Source organism: Mustela nivalis (assembly GCF_964662115.1).
Source record: "Mustela nivalis genome assembly, chromosome: 3".
Classification (NCBI taxonomy): Eukaryota; Metazoa; Chordata; class Mammalia; order Carnivora; family Mustelidae; genus Mustela; species Mustela nivalis.
In genome coordinates this window covers 176,630,867-176,641,574 of record NC_139022.1, presented here as the reverse complement: position 1 = coordinate 176,641,574, position 10,708 = coordinate 176,630,867, and positions in this window count along the sequence as shown.

Here is a 10,708-nt window from a genome sequence, read left to right as displayed (position 1 = left end):
TCTGTAAAATACTACTAGCGTCTTAATTCATAACACAGTAATATATACACATGTAATTTATATTCTAAGAGGTAAAAGAAAGTGTGTGGGCACGTGTGTGTGTGTGTGTGTGAGTGTGTTCCTGTGTATACACCTATGTGTATGTGAGTGTGTGTGCACATGCGTACCTGTGCGAATGTCTTTGGTGTGGTGCGTGTGTGAGTGTGGTGTGTGCGTGTGTAAGGGTATTATGCACGGCGGTGTGAGTCTGTGGCTATTTTGCATGGTGTATGTCTGTGCTTATGTGTGCGTGTACGCACGTGAAAGTAGTGTGTAGTGTGTGCGACTGTGCAGCGCATAAGAAATGAAGGATTCTGAGGGCTTATGTCTGGAGGCATATGGTAATGGTGAGCAGGAATCTCTATGGTTTAGGCCGATACTCCCGTGTAGCTTACGTCTTTCCCAGCAAAGACTGATCCCCATATCACACGGATAGCTTTTCAGAAAGAGTATAGCTTTTCAGAAAGAGGACTCTCAGAATGAATGGCCGGCAGCCCCCGTAGGCAGCGTCTGTGAGAGCTGACCCCAGAGGGAAGGAGCATGAGACCAGGTGCAGGGTGGGGAGCAGGGGGTGGGGGAGGGAGGTTGGGGTCTCAGTGTCATGGTCTTCACCCCCTCATGGGCCCTACCTTCCATGCCTTCCCCCAGGGAACATGCTGCTTACCACCACCACCTTGCTGGGCTTCTCAGCCCTCAGGGGTCCTTGCCCACCTGCCCAGAGGCAGCCTGATGGAGTTCACCTTAGTGAATTCGAGAGGCCACCCCCAGGCATCTAAGGGCATCTTTGAGCTCTCTGCTGCTCAAACGCTTCTCAGAAGCTCAACCAACAAAAGCCATATTTAGGGAAGATTTCCTCCTGGAGGTTGGTCCACGTCCTAGGGTCTCCTCACGTCCTACGCGCGCGCGCACACACACACACACACACAAATGTACACACACATACACAAACCGATGCACTCCCAACACACACAAGAATACACACATATACACAATTAAATGTCTCCCCAGCACACATACACACACACATGCGCCTCTGACACACATGCAACACACACGTATACAAATATATACACAGACACACAGACACATACATACAATTACACATACTCACACAAGTTGTACATTTAGAAAATGCGAATCACTGCCTTGGTATAAGTTATTTGACTTCGTAAAGAGCAATTTAATTTATTTAAAGTTATAATCGACCATTGTGTTTGGGAAGAACCTGGGTTTTGTGGCAGGATCTTAAAAGGGATCCTCCTTCCTCTATCTGTAGGTGACTGAAAACCAAGGAATCCAAGAGGTTCCTTCAGGGTTCCAGCAAGTGGAATGGCAAAGCAGACTGGACGCCTACAGTTCTGCGTCTCCATCCATGGTTCCAGAGAGCAACCTCTGTCTTCCTTGCCAGACTCTTTGTCTGTCCCTCCTGTAAATTTCTACAGACTCCAATTCTCGTCTAAAGTTTATGGACAGCTAAGCAATCTAAAGATCTACCAAGAACCTCCTAGAGGAGAAGAGCTCATAATTTGGAGGCAATTTGGGGCACAGGCTCCAGAATCAAGGAACCTTCCCATCAGCTGCCCCTGAGAGCTGACTCTCTTGTGTCGATGGTCCCTTATTCACAGATCTGCACATATGCCCCCTGGGGCCAACCTAGTGGGCTCGCTTGCAGCCCCAGCCCTTTGAAAGGGCAGCTGGAAAAGAACTGACCATAAGACAATGAGAAGGGAAGCATCGTACAGGACAGGTCTGGCCTCAGTAGGAATTTCAAAGAGGAGAACATCAGAGAGCAGAGGAACGAGGAACACCGTGTTTCAACGAGGAGTCTCTCCTGCGCCTACTGGGTGTCTTGAGTGGGGTGAGCTCTAGCATTTGGGGGAGGGGAGCGAAAGATGAGTGGACGACAGGATGATGAGAAGGAAATGCTACCCGACTCCCGCGCATCCAAGATCAAGAGTCTTTGAGGTTTCCCGGCATCTCCAAGGAATAGTCCCGTTTTTCCCAAGCTTTACTTGACGGTGGCCTTTTGCGTTTCCAGGGGAAATACTGCCCAAGTCACGGTGCCAGAGCAGCCACAGCTGTCTTCAAGGGTTTGTTGGTTTTCTTTTTTTTTTTCTATTTGTGCCCATGATTCAGTTCCTGATCTTGTAAACTTTCTCAGGCACTTTGTTCTGAGATCCTAGCGACCAGCTATGGCAATTGTCAAGATGACTGATAAATGGACTCCCCGGGCTGACATGATATTTATAAATCAGCACTAAATATCTCTGTCTGGGCTATAAATGTCTTAGGTCTCTTTCATCCCACCGAGGAGTAATGTAAATATTATCTGTGTGCTTGTCTGACCTCCCCTCTGTTCCACTGGTTGCAGGTTGCCGGCGGCGGGAGCGGAGGGCGGGGGCGGGCAATGGAGCCATGAATGCCTTGGCCGCCATTCTTCTCTGTGACCCGTGAGGCACATTCAGACTCATCTCACAGGGGAGCCCAGGGAGATCTTTCACCCTGGATGGAGAGCTGCCATTCTCCTGGGGATTATGCCCCCTCCTACTCCAACAGACCAACAGAGGAGGGGGCACAGTGCAGAGCTCCCAGGGAGGGTGGGCAATCGGACCACATGCTTTTGGCCACACACTCGCAGGTCATCCTTTCATGCTGCCCATTTCTCTCCTTTGTCTCCAAATGGAATCAATTACCTTTTCCTATAGAACGGACCTGCTTTTCTCCCCAAAGCAGTTCAGATTCCTTTCCTTCCTAGGATCAGCACAACCCATGCAGCAGGGTCGCCTGTCTCAGAACAGAGGCTACCTGCTGGTCACCAGGGGGCCCTGGGGCCACTCCCTGCCCTGTAACCTTGTCCCCCATCTCTGCCATTCTAGGGAAAGAGGGTGGGACCTCCAGGGACACTTTCCAAGTGTGGACTTTAACTCAAGAGCCAGGCTCACCCTTGTACAACCTGGTGACCTGGTCAGGGGCGATGCTCTTTGTCTGTGAAGACCTCCCCCAAGCCTGGATGCCACACCAAGAGAAAGGAAGGAGTTCTCCAAGCAAAAATCAGTTCATTGTGTGGCAGAAGCAGAAAGTAAATGCTGCAGGCAGAGGAGGCACCAACAAAGGGCTCACACTTCCACCGTCACAAACCCACCAATCCGTACTTCTGGGAAAGTGATGATGTGAACTTCGCCCCTGTAGAATCTTCTCCCACTAAGCTGGTAGATCCCTATCAGCTCCCTGTCAGCCTTGATCGCCTACCCTTAAGGTCTTACTGAGAACTCTTAGTGACTCACACTCTCCGCTTTCTCTGCTTATTTAACTTTATCCCGTACTTCTTATAGCTCAGAAAGGGATTCTTCTCTCCACTCTCCCTCAGTCTGCGCCCCAGTCGGAATCTAACGCGTTACTGTTAATCACGGCTGCTAATGTCAGCCCTTGGTGGGTCTAGGAAATTGACATCATTTCAAAACTTCCTCTGATTCTTTCTTTCCTTTTATCTGAGACTAAATTTTAAATACTTGGGTAATCTAATTTTTAAGTAGAGTTTTGTACCATTTTAATAAGAAATGCATATCTGGTCTTCATTGCGTTCCTGGCTCAGGGCTCCTAAAACCCTTGGAATTTCCTAGGTGTTGTGAGCAATAAAGGTGCCTTTTGTATGTCAGTGAGATGACTTTTGGAAAGGCCTTAGTAACCTAAGGATTGGGCTTGAGATCCAACTGTGTGATTAAGTATTTGGAACTTTCAACCCCATCCCCAGACCTCCCAGGAGTAGAGAGGGACTGGAGATAGAGTGTGATCACCAACGGCCAGCGATTTCATCAGTCATGACTATGTTATGCAATGTCCATGAAAACCCCAAAGGTTGAGATTCAGAGAGCTTCTGCTTGGGGAACGTGTGGGGGTTCTGGAAAGTAGCCCACTAGGAGAAGACATGGAAGCTCAGGGCCCTCACACAAACCTCACTCTGTGCCTCTCTCCCCTCTGGCTCTTCCTGAGCTGTATCTTTTTATAATAATTGGGGATCACTAAGAAGTAAACTGTTTCTCTGAGTTCTGTGAGTTGCTCTAGCAAAGAAATTGAACCCAAGGTGGAGGGCCTCGAAATCTCTGATCTATAGCGGTTGGTCAGAAGCACAGGTCAACCTGTACTTGGCATGGGTGTCTGAAGTGGCGGGGGGGGTGCATTCTTGTAGGATTGTGTCCTTCACCTGTGGGTTCTGGCACTATCTCCAGGTAGTGTCAGGATTGAGATGAACTGTAGGACATCCAGCTGGTGTTGCAGAATTGCTCGGTGGGGAAAATTTCCCCAACCCCCAGCATCACTGGAACTGGAAGCAGAATGATAGCACTCAACACAAAACCAACAACAGCGTGTTAGGCTATAACTGTGGCCTAACTGGTGAAATATGCAGATGTGGCTATAGGATTTAACCTTTTCGCTTCAAGTCGTGTGGGTTCTCATGCTCTCTTATGAGCTATTCCTAATTATTAAAGGATCCTGATTTCCCAGGATACCACAGTGGCCACCGCCATCATGATGGTCTTCCAACCACAGCTACCTACTTACCCATGGTCCAGCGGTTCCATGTGGGGACAGTTGAGAAAAAGAACCAGGGGCCCTGTGCCCTAGTAGTGAGGGAACATTCAATCTAATATTCTGTGATCACAGAGAATCTAATAATTGCTTTGTTTGGGTCAGTTTCAACGGAACTGGGAACTGGCTCTTTCAAGTGGCCCTGGCTTCTACTTAACGGTCCATCCAGGCACACGACATAGGTCTCCTCCAGTTTCTGGTAAGAAAAGAGGAAGCAGTGACGTGGTCCCTGGTCGGACTGGAAAGAGGCTGGCGTCAGTTACTGTCGTCACTGTGGTGGTCACATCACACTGCAGAAGGCAGATCAGATGTGATCTGTCCTCCCGGGAGCCCGGGCCAGCCGGGGGAGCGGCCCTCACTGGCCATGTGGAGGCAGCGGGTGGGGAAGGAAGACCACTCTGCTAACTGAAAAAGCAGAGTGGACAGGCCTTGCTGTGGGTGGGGCTTTGTGTGCAGTTTTGTGTGTACGAAAGTGGTTGTGTGTGTGTGTGAAAGTACAGACGGGGAGTTCTGTTATGATGCGACACGGGTGTTCCTAAAAGTCACCAAGCCATGTAGAAGTGTAGTGAAGACAACACGGCTCCCAGGCCAGTGGGGCAGCGATAAGACCCCGGACATCTTCACCATGAACACACTAAGAAAAAAGGTAGAAACGTACCAAACCCAGCTGTACAGTTTCAGACACGTTGACTGGCCAAGGAGTGCGTAAATACTATAGAATACCTCGGCCAAGACTCGAACCGTGTCTGATGTGGAGTGTACCCCAGCTCCCCCTGCCTCCGCGGACCCCGCCAGCCTCCCACCCCCATGCCAGCAGCCTAAGTGACAGAAGAACAGAGAGTGGGAGCAGAGGACCCAGCTGGGAACCTCCATCACAGGCTGAGGAGGGAAGGGAAGGGGGGGTCCTGTGCTGCCGGGTCATGTGGCCTCGGATGCGAAGGGCACCGGCTTTCAGCCACAGCGAGGACGGAAGCAGGGTCATCTGACAGAGACACAATGTAACAGCAGACGTGACGGGCGTGTGTGCTCACCCCCCTGGGGAGGCGTTCTGTGGGTACCAACACGGCAAGGTTCACCTGGATCCACGTTCCTTCGTTCATCCCATGTTCCTCTCTGACAACCGCACACGAGCCAACAGAGGACCCACGCCACATATGACCTGAGCCCACGCTCTGATGTAGAACAGGGCTCGGCTGCGTCCCGGCTTTGTGACCTTGGGCAGCTCACTTGATCTCTCTGGGCCTAGGCTGCTTTTGTGACTCAGACGGGGTCCTACCAGGAAACCATGCTGAGTGTTTAAAGACAAAGGGGCCATGAGGCAAGGATTCGGTGAATCAGGAGGTGGGTTAGGATGAGGCCAGCTGAAGCGAAGCAGAAGCTGACCCCCCACAACCCCCAGGTGGGACACGTGTGACATTCCCCAGGCCCTCCTGGCTGCTGCAGAACAAAGGAAAGGGGGAAACAAGCTTTAGTTCATAGACACCACGACCTACAGCTCCGAGTCTCCATCAGTTTGCAACTGTCTTAATGATTTACAAGAAAAAGGCCGTGTCCAGAAACCTACTCCATTTCCTGGATCCCTAACATCGCTCTCCCCTCCCTGGGAGAGATGACCTTATTTAATCGGTCACTCCTCAGGACCACAGGGCAGCCCATCCTGCCACGTGTCCTGTCCCCCTGCTTTAAAAAAAACCGCTTTTTTGCACCAAAGACACCTCAGGAATTCTTTCTTGGCCATCGGCTCTGAACCCCAACCTTCAAACCACACCCAGAGGTCAGCAACAGGAACCTGGGCCACCTAAGGGCACTTTACACGGACAAGGCCAATGTCTTCAGCTCAAATTCTCTGGTGATGGGGAGGACGTTCTGTGCTGACTCAGACTTTTGTTCATTGTTGTTCTGACCTAAAACCTCCTCGCTGGCTGCATCAGCACATCTAAACCACTTGTGTTTAAATCAGGATCCTTTCGGTCCTTCAAATGCCAAGAAAATCAGTTTTTTATTGCTATCTAGTGGTTTGGGCATTAGGGAGATAGAGTCACAGAAACATTAGCCGTGCTGGCACTTGAGGAACTCCCACTGCTGGGATTCTGAGGAAATCAAGACAGTGTCTTGGAGGGAGAGCGGGGGTCGACAAGCTGCCCGCACTCATAGCGAAGGCCTCTCCGAGAAACACACAGCAGAGTCCTCAAGATCTGACGACGGGTTCTGGGAAACGGGCTGGAATTACCCCCGATGCACCGTAAGGTCCCTCCACGTTGCATCAGAAATCAACCCCTAGGGAAATCAGGCAGAAAGACACACAGCATTTCAGGAGTTGCAACTCTTCAGCCACACATTGGCCACTGCCGGCACGTCCGTGTTCCAACACAGAGCAAGGCGGTTTTACCCTCATGGGCTCGTCTGACCCTCGGAGAAAGCAGGTGATGTGGGCGGGACGCGGTGCCACTTGGGACAAAGGAGGGGACAGAGGCTGGGGGTGGGGTGGCCAGCAGGTGGGCCTGGGCCAGCGGGGGGCGGGGAGCTGAGTGCGGCCTCCTGACTCCAAAGGAAGGCTGCCCCATGCAAGCCTTGTCCCGGGAAGAACTCTCAGCTTGGAGGAAGCACCAGCTTTCGTAAGTACTTCCCTCTAGGCCCATCTTCCTATCACACGCTCACACAGAGTCCCACAGACACGTGTGCACACAACCATGCAGCGATAACCATAATAGAAACAAAGTCTCCCTAAGGAGTGACTGTTACCAAAACCTCTGAACTGTGTCCCGGAGATGCGAGCAGCAATGAGCACGGAGGCAGAACTCCCACGTCACTCAACAGAAAAGGCCACAGAAACACTGCTTTTCCTGAAGACAGTTTCATTGGTTACCCATTAGGAAAATGGCCCCTCGGAGGATCTTTAACGTAAAATCCCCATTTGCTGGGAGCAAAGCTGAGCCATCCCCGCCAGCCGCAATCCCTGGGGGAGCCCTTATCTCCGGCAGCGCCCGTCGGCAGCGGCTGAGGCTCCCGCTGAAGCTGGCCTACACCCGGGACCTCCAGCCAAATAATGCAGCCCACGCCACTTCTCCCCTTATTATGGAATTATCACATACTCACTGTAGGTGAATTTGGAAAGTGCTGGGGAAAAAAGAAAAGAAAAGAAAGAAATATCCTCACTACCCATCAGCTGGACATAATCACTCCTAAACTTTCTGTATATTTCTTCCCAACCTTTGGAAAAGTATTTTGTGATTACAAAGTTGTGGATGTTAAGAGTCTTACTCCATTCAAAAAGTGAACTCCCCGGTTGGTATTGGATGCAGAGAATTTCCTGGGGAGGGAGACTGAAGTGGTCCCCTGGCCGCGAAGTTGTCGGAGGAGGGCTTGGGAATTGTGATTATGCCCTCTCTGTCTCCCCTGTCTGTTGGGGTTCTGTGCATGCTTACATCTGGAAAAAAAGGATTTCAAGGCCTAATTCTTCTAAAGTCCATTACATAGCATCATTTCGAATGTGCTCTGCTTTAGTGAGGCAAAGACTCCCACTTTGTCCTGATACCTCCATGGTGGACCCAGGGTCACAGAGCACAGCCCACCACCGCAGGACCAGCCTGTCACACACCTATGAGCCGGGTCTTGAGGTCACACATTTGACAGCAGGAGACAAAGAGATTTTAGCTTCCTGGAAATTTAGTTTTATGGAGAGAATTTGCTTTTGAATTTTTTGGATGCACTCAAAGGTGCTAAATCAGCGTTTGCATGAGTATGCAGGGGCAAGATATAGAAACAGCGCAGGTCTTCTTGCTAAGGAAGTAGATTCCACACCCCCTCCCCTGCCCCAGACACAGAGCACCAGCTGGAGAGGCAGGGAGAGAATCCTAAGCAGACGTGACCCTCAGCACAGAGTCTGACGTGGAGCCCGACTTGGGGCTCCATCTCACGACCCTGAAATCATGACCAGATCTAAAATCAAGAGTCTGAGTCTTAACCGACTGGGCCACCCAGGCGCTTCATAAAAGAGTACATCTTAAAGGTTGTTGTCACAAGAAAAAACTTGCCATTATGTGTGGTGACGGATAATAACCAGATGCATTGTGGGGAGCGGTTCACAATACACACCAATACCAAATCGCTACGCTGTTCGCCTGAAAGGAAGAGAACCTGACATGTGAATCACCTGCCAGTGCGGTGGAGGTGGCCCTGTATTTCTTTGTAGCCGACCCAAACTCCTCCAAACGTCCGTCACGCTGCCGAGGGCAGAAACCCTCACTCAGACTGCTCTTGGCCGCCATTTCCCGAGAGGTGTGTTCAGCTGATCAGGGCCCAGACCGCCCCACGTCCGCATCTTACAGAGATGCCGCGGGAAGCCCGGGACTCTGCGGCGCCCAAGCCCTCCCACGCTTCCCGCTGCCTTGCTCCGTCCCCAACGCTGGGGGCCTCGGGGCCCGAGGACGTTCCACCAGCCAGCCGGGACGTAGGGCATCTCATCCGGCTGCTGGTGCTTCCCCGCACCGGAGGGTGTGGAGCCCTGTCAGCCGCGCACCTACTCGCCGTCTGCACATCTTTCTGGCAAAACATCTTCTCAAATCTTTCTCCGACTTTTATCAGACTGTTTTCTTGTTTTGAGTTTTGATTATTTTGTAGCGAAGCCCTTTCTCCGACGTGGGTTCGGCAAGGATGTTCTATCTGTGGCCTGTGTTTCTTCCCTCCATCATTTCCTTAACAGCGTCTCCCACAGAACAGACACTTACCATTTGATGAATTAATCCATTCTTCATTTTCTATGAATTATGCTTTCAGAGTTGTATGTGAGAGGCCTTTGCCTAATCCAAGGTAACAGATATTCTTTCTTACGCTTTCTTCCAGAAGCGTTATAGAACCAGGTTTTCTCTTTAGGTCCCTGGCCCACTCCGATTCTCCTTCTGTGAGACGCGAGGCTCATTTTCGGTGGACGGGCGTCGATGGCCGCAGCACCGGTTGTTGGAATAGCTTTGGTTTCCGCAGCACCTGTTACAGCCACACAGCGCGCACGGAGGTTCACGCCAGCTGCCTCCTGGTCTTCAAACCAGTGAGCCGGGGGTGGGGTTATCCGTCGCCCCTGTCTGTGACGGGACAGGGAAACCAAGGCCGACTGGGGATCACGCAGCAGTGAGAGGTAGCACTGGGGTCCCTGCAGCCCTCACCGGCCCCCCATCCTCTCATGCTCCACGTTGGGTGGAGTGAGGAAGGAGTCAGGCTAAGGCACTCTCTTTGGCCTTGGGCAGCACAGTGTTCTGGCCGCCCCAACGCTGCGGTGCTGGGGAATGCCCCGGAGGCTCCTCCCGCTGCCTCACTGTAGAGCTAACCGTGACTCAACGTTTCAGCCTCTGCTTCACCTGTCACCCGGCAGCCATCAGGCCTGGCCGTGGCTCCTTTTCCTCCACCCAGGGATGGGGAAGGAGAGGCAGGAGAGACGGGGGGAGGGGAGTGAGGGGACGCAGGGGAGGGAGGGAGGAGGGAAGCAGAGGAGGCAGGGGAGGGGGGTGAGGGGGAGGCAGGGGTGATGGCGGGCCTGGAGGGCAGGGCAGGATCCAGGGCCCCCCCTAGAGGCCCACCAGCACCTCAGATGAAGAAAAGGCTTTGCTTTCGACCAAAAGAGAGAGGGCCTCCTCTGAAGCCAAGGCTTCACTCCCAGAAGAAAGGAAACGCGATCCCACCCGGGATAAACATCTAACGAGAAAGCCCAGGACTTGTGTTTTGTTGCATTTGGGGGCTTCCCTCATCCTATTCTGAACGTTGGTTTTGGACCGTGTGCTCAAGCCCCACTGCTATTGGATCTTACGCTTTCTAAAACCCTGAGCATCCCAATGGTCTTGTCCTTCTTTTAAGTTTTCCATAAATAAACAGTCTGGCACTGCTGCCCCCCGTGGAGTGACATGTCCGTGCCCCAAACATAGCTCATCAGTCATAGGATGGTGAAACCCCAGTGATTTTTTTATAAGTCCCATAATTGTACATGTTTGTGATTTTCTTTTTTTAAGAAAATCATGGGCTCAGCTATTAAAAAATGACTTTTCATCTTAAATCACTCAAGAGAAATACTTGCCCGTGAAGCCCAGAAATATGT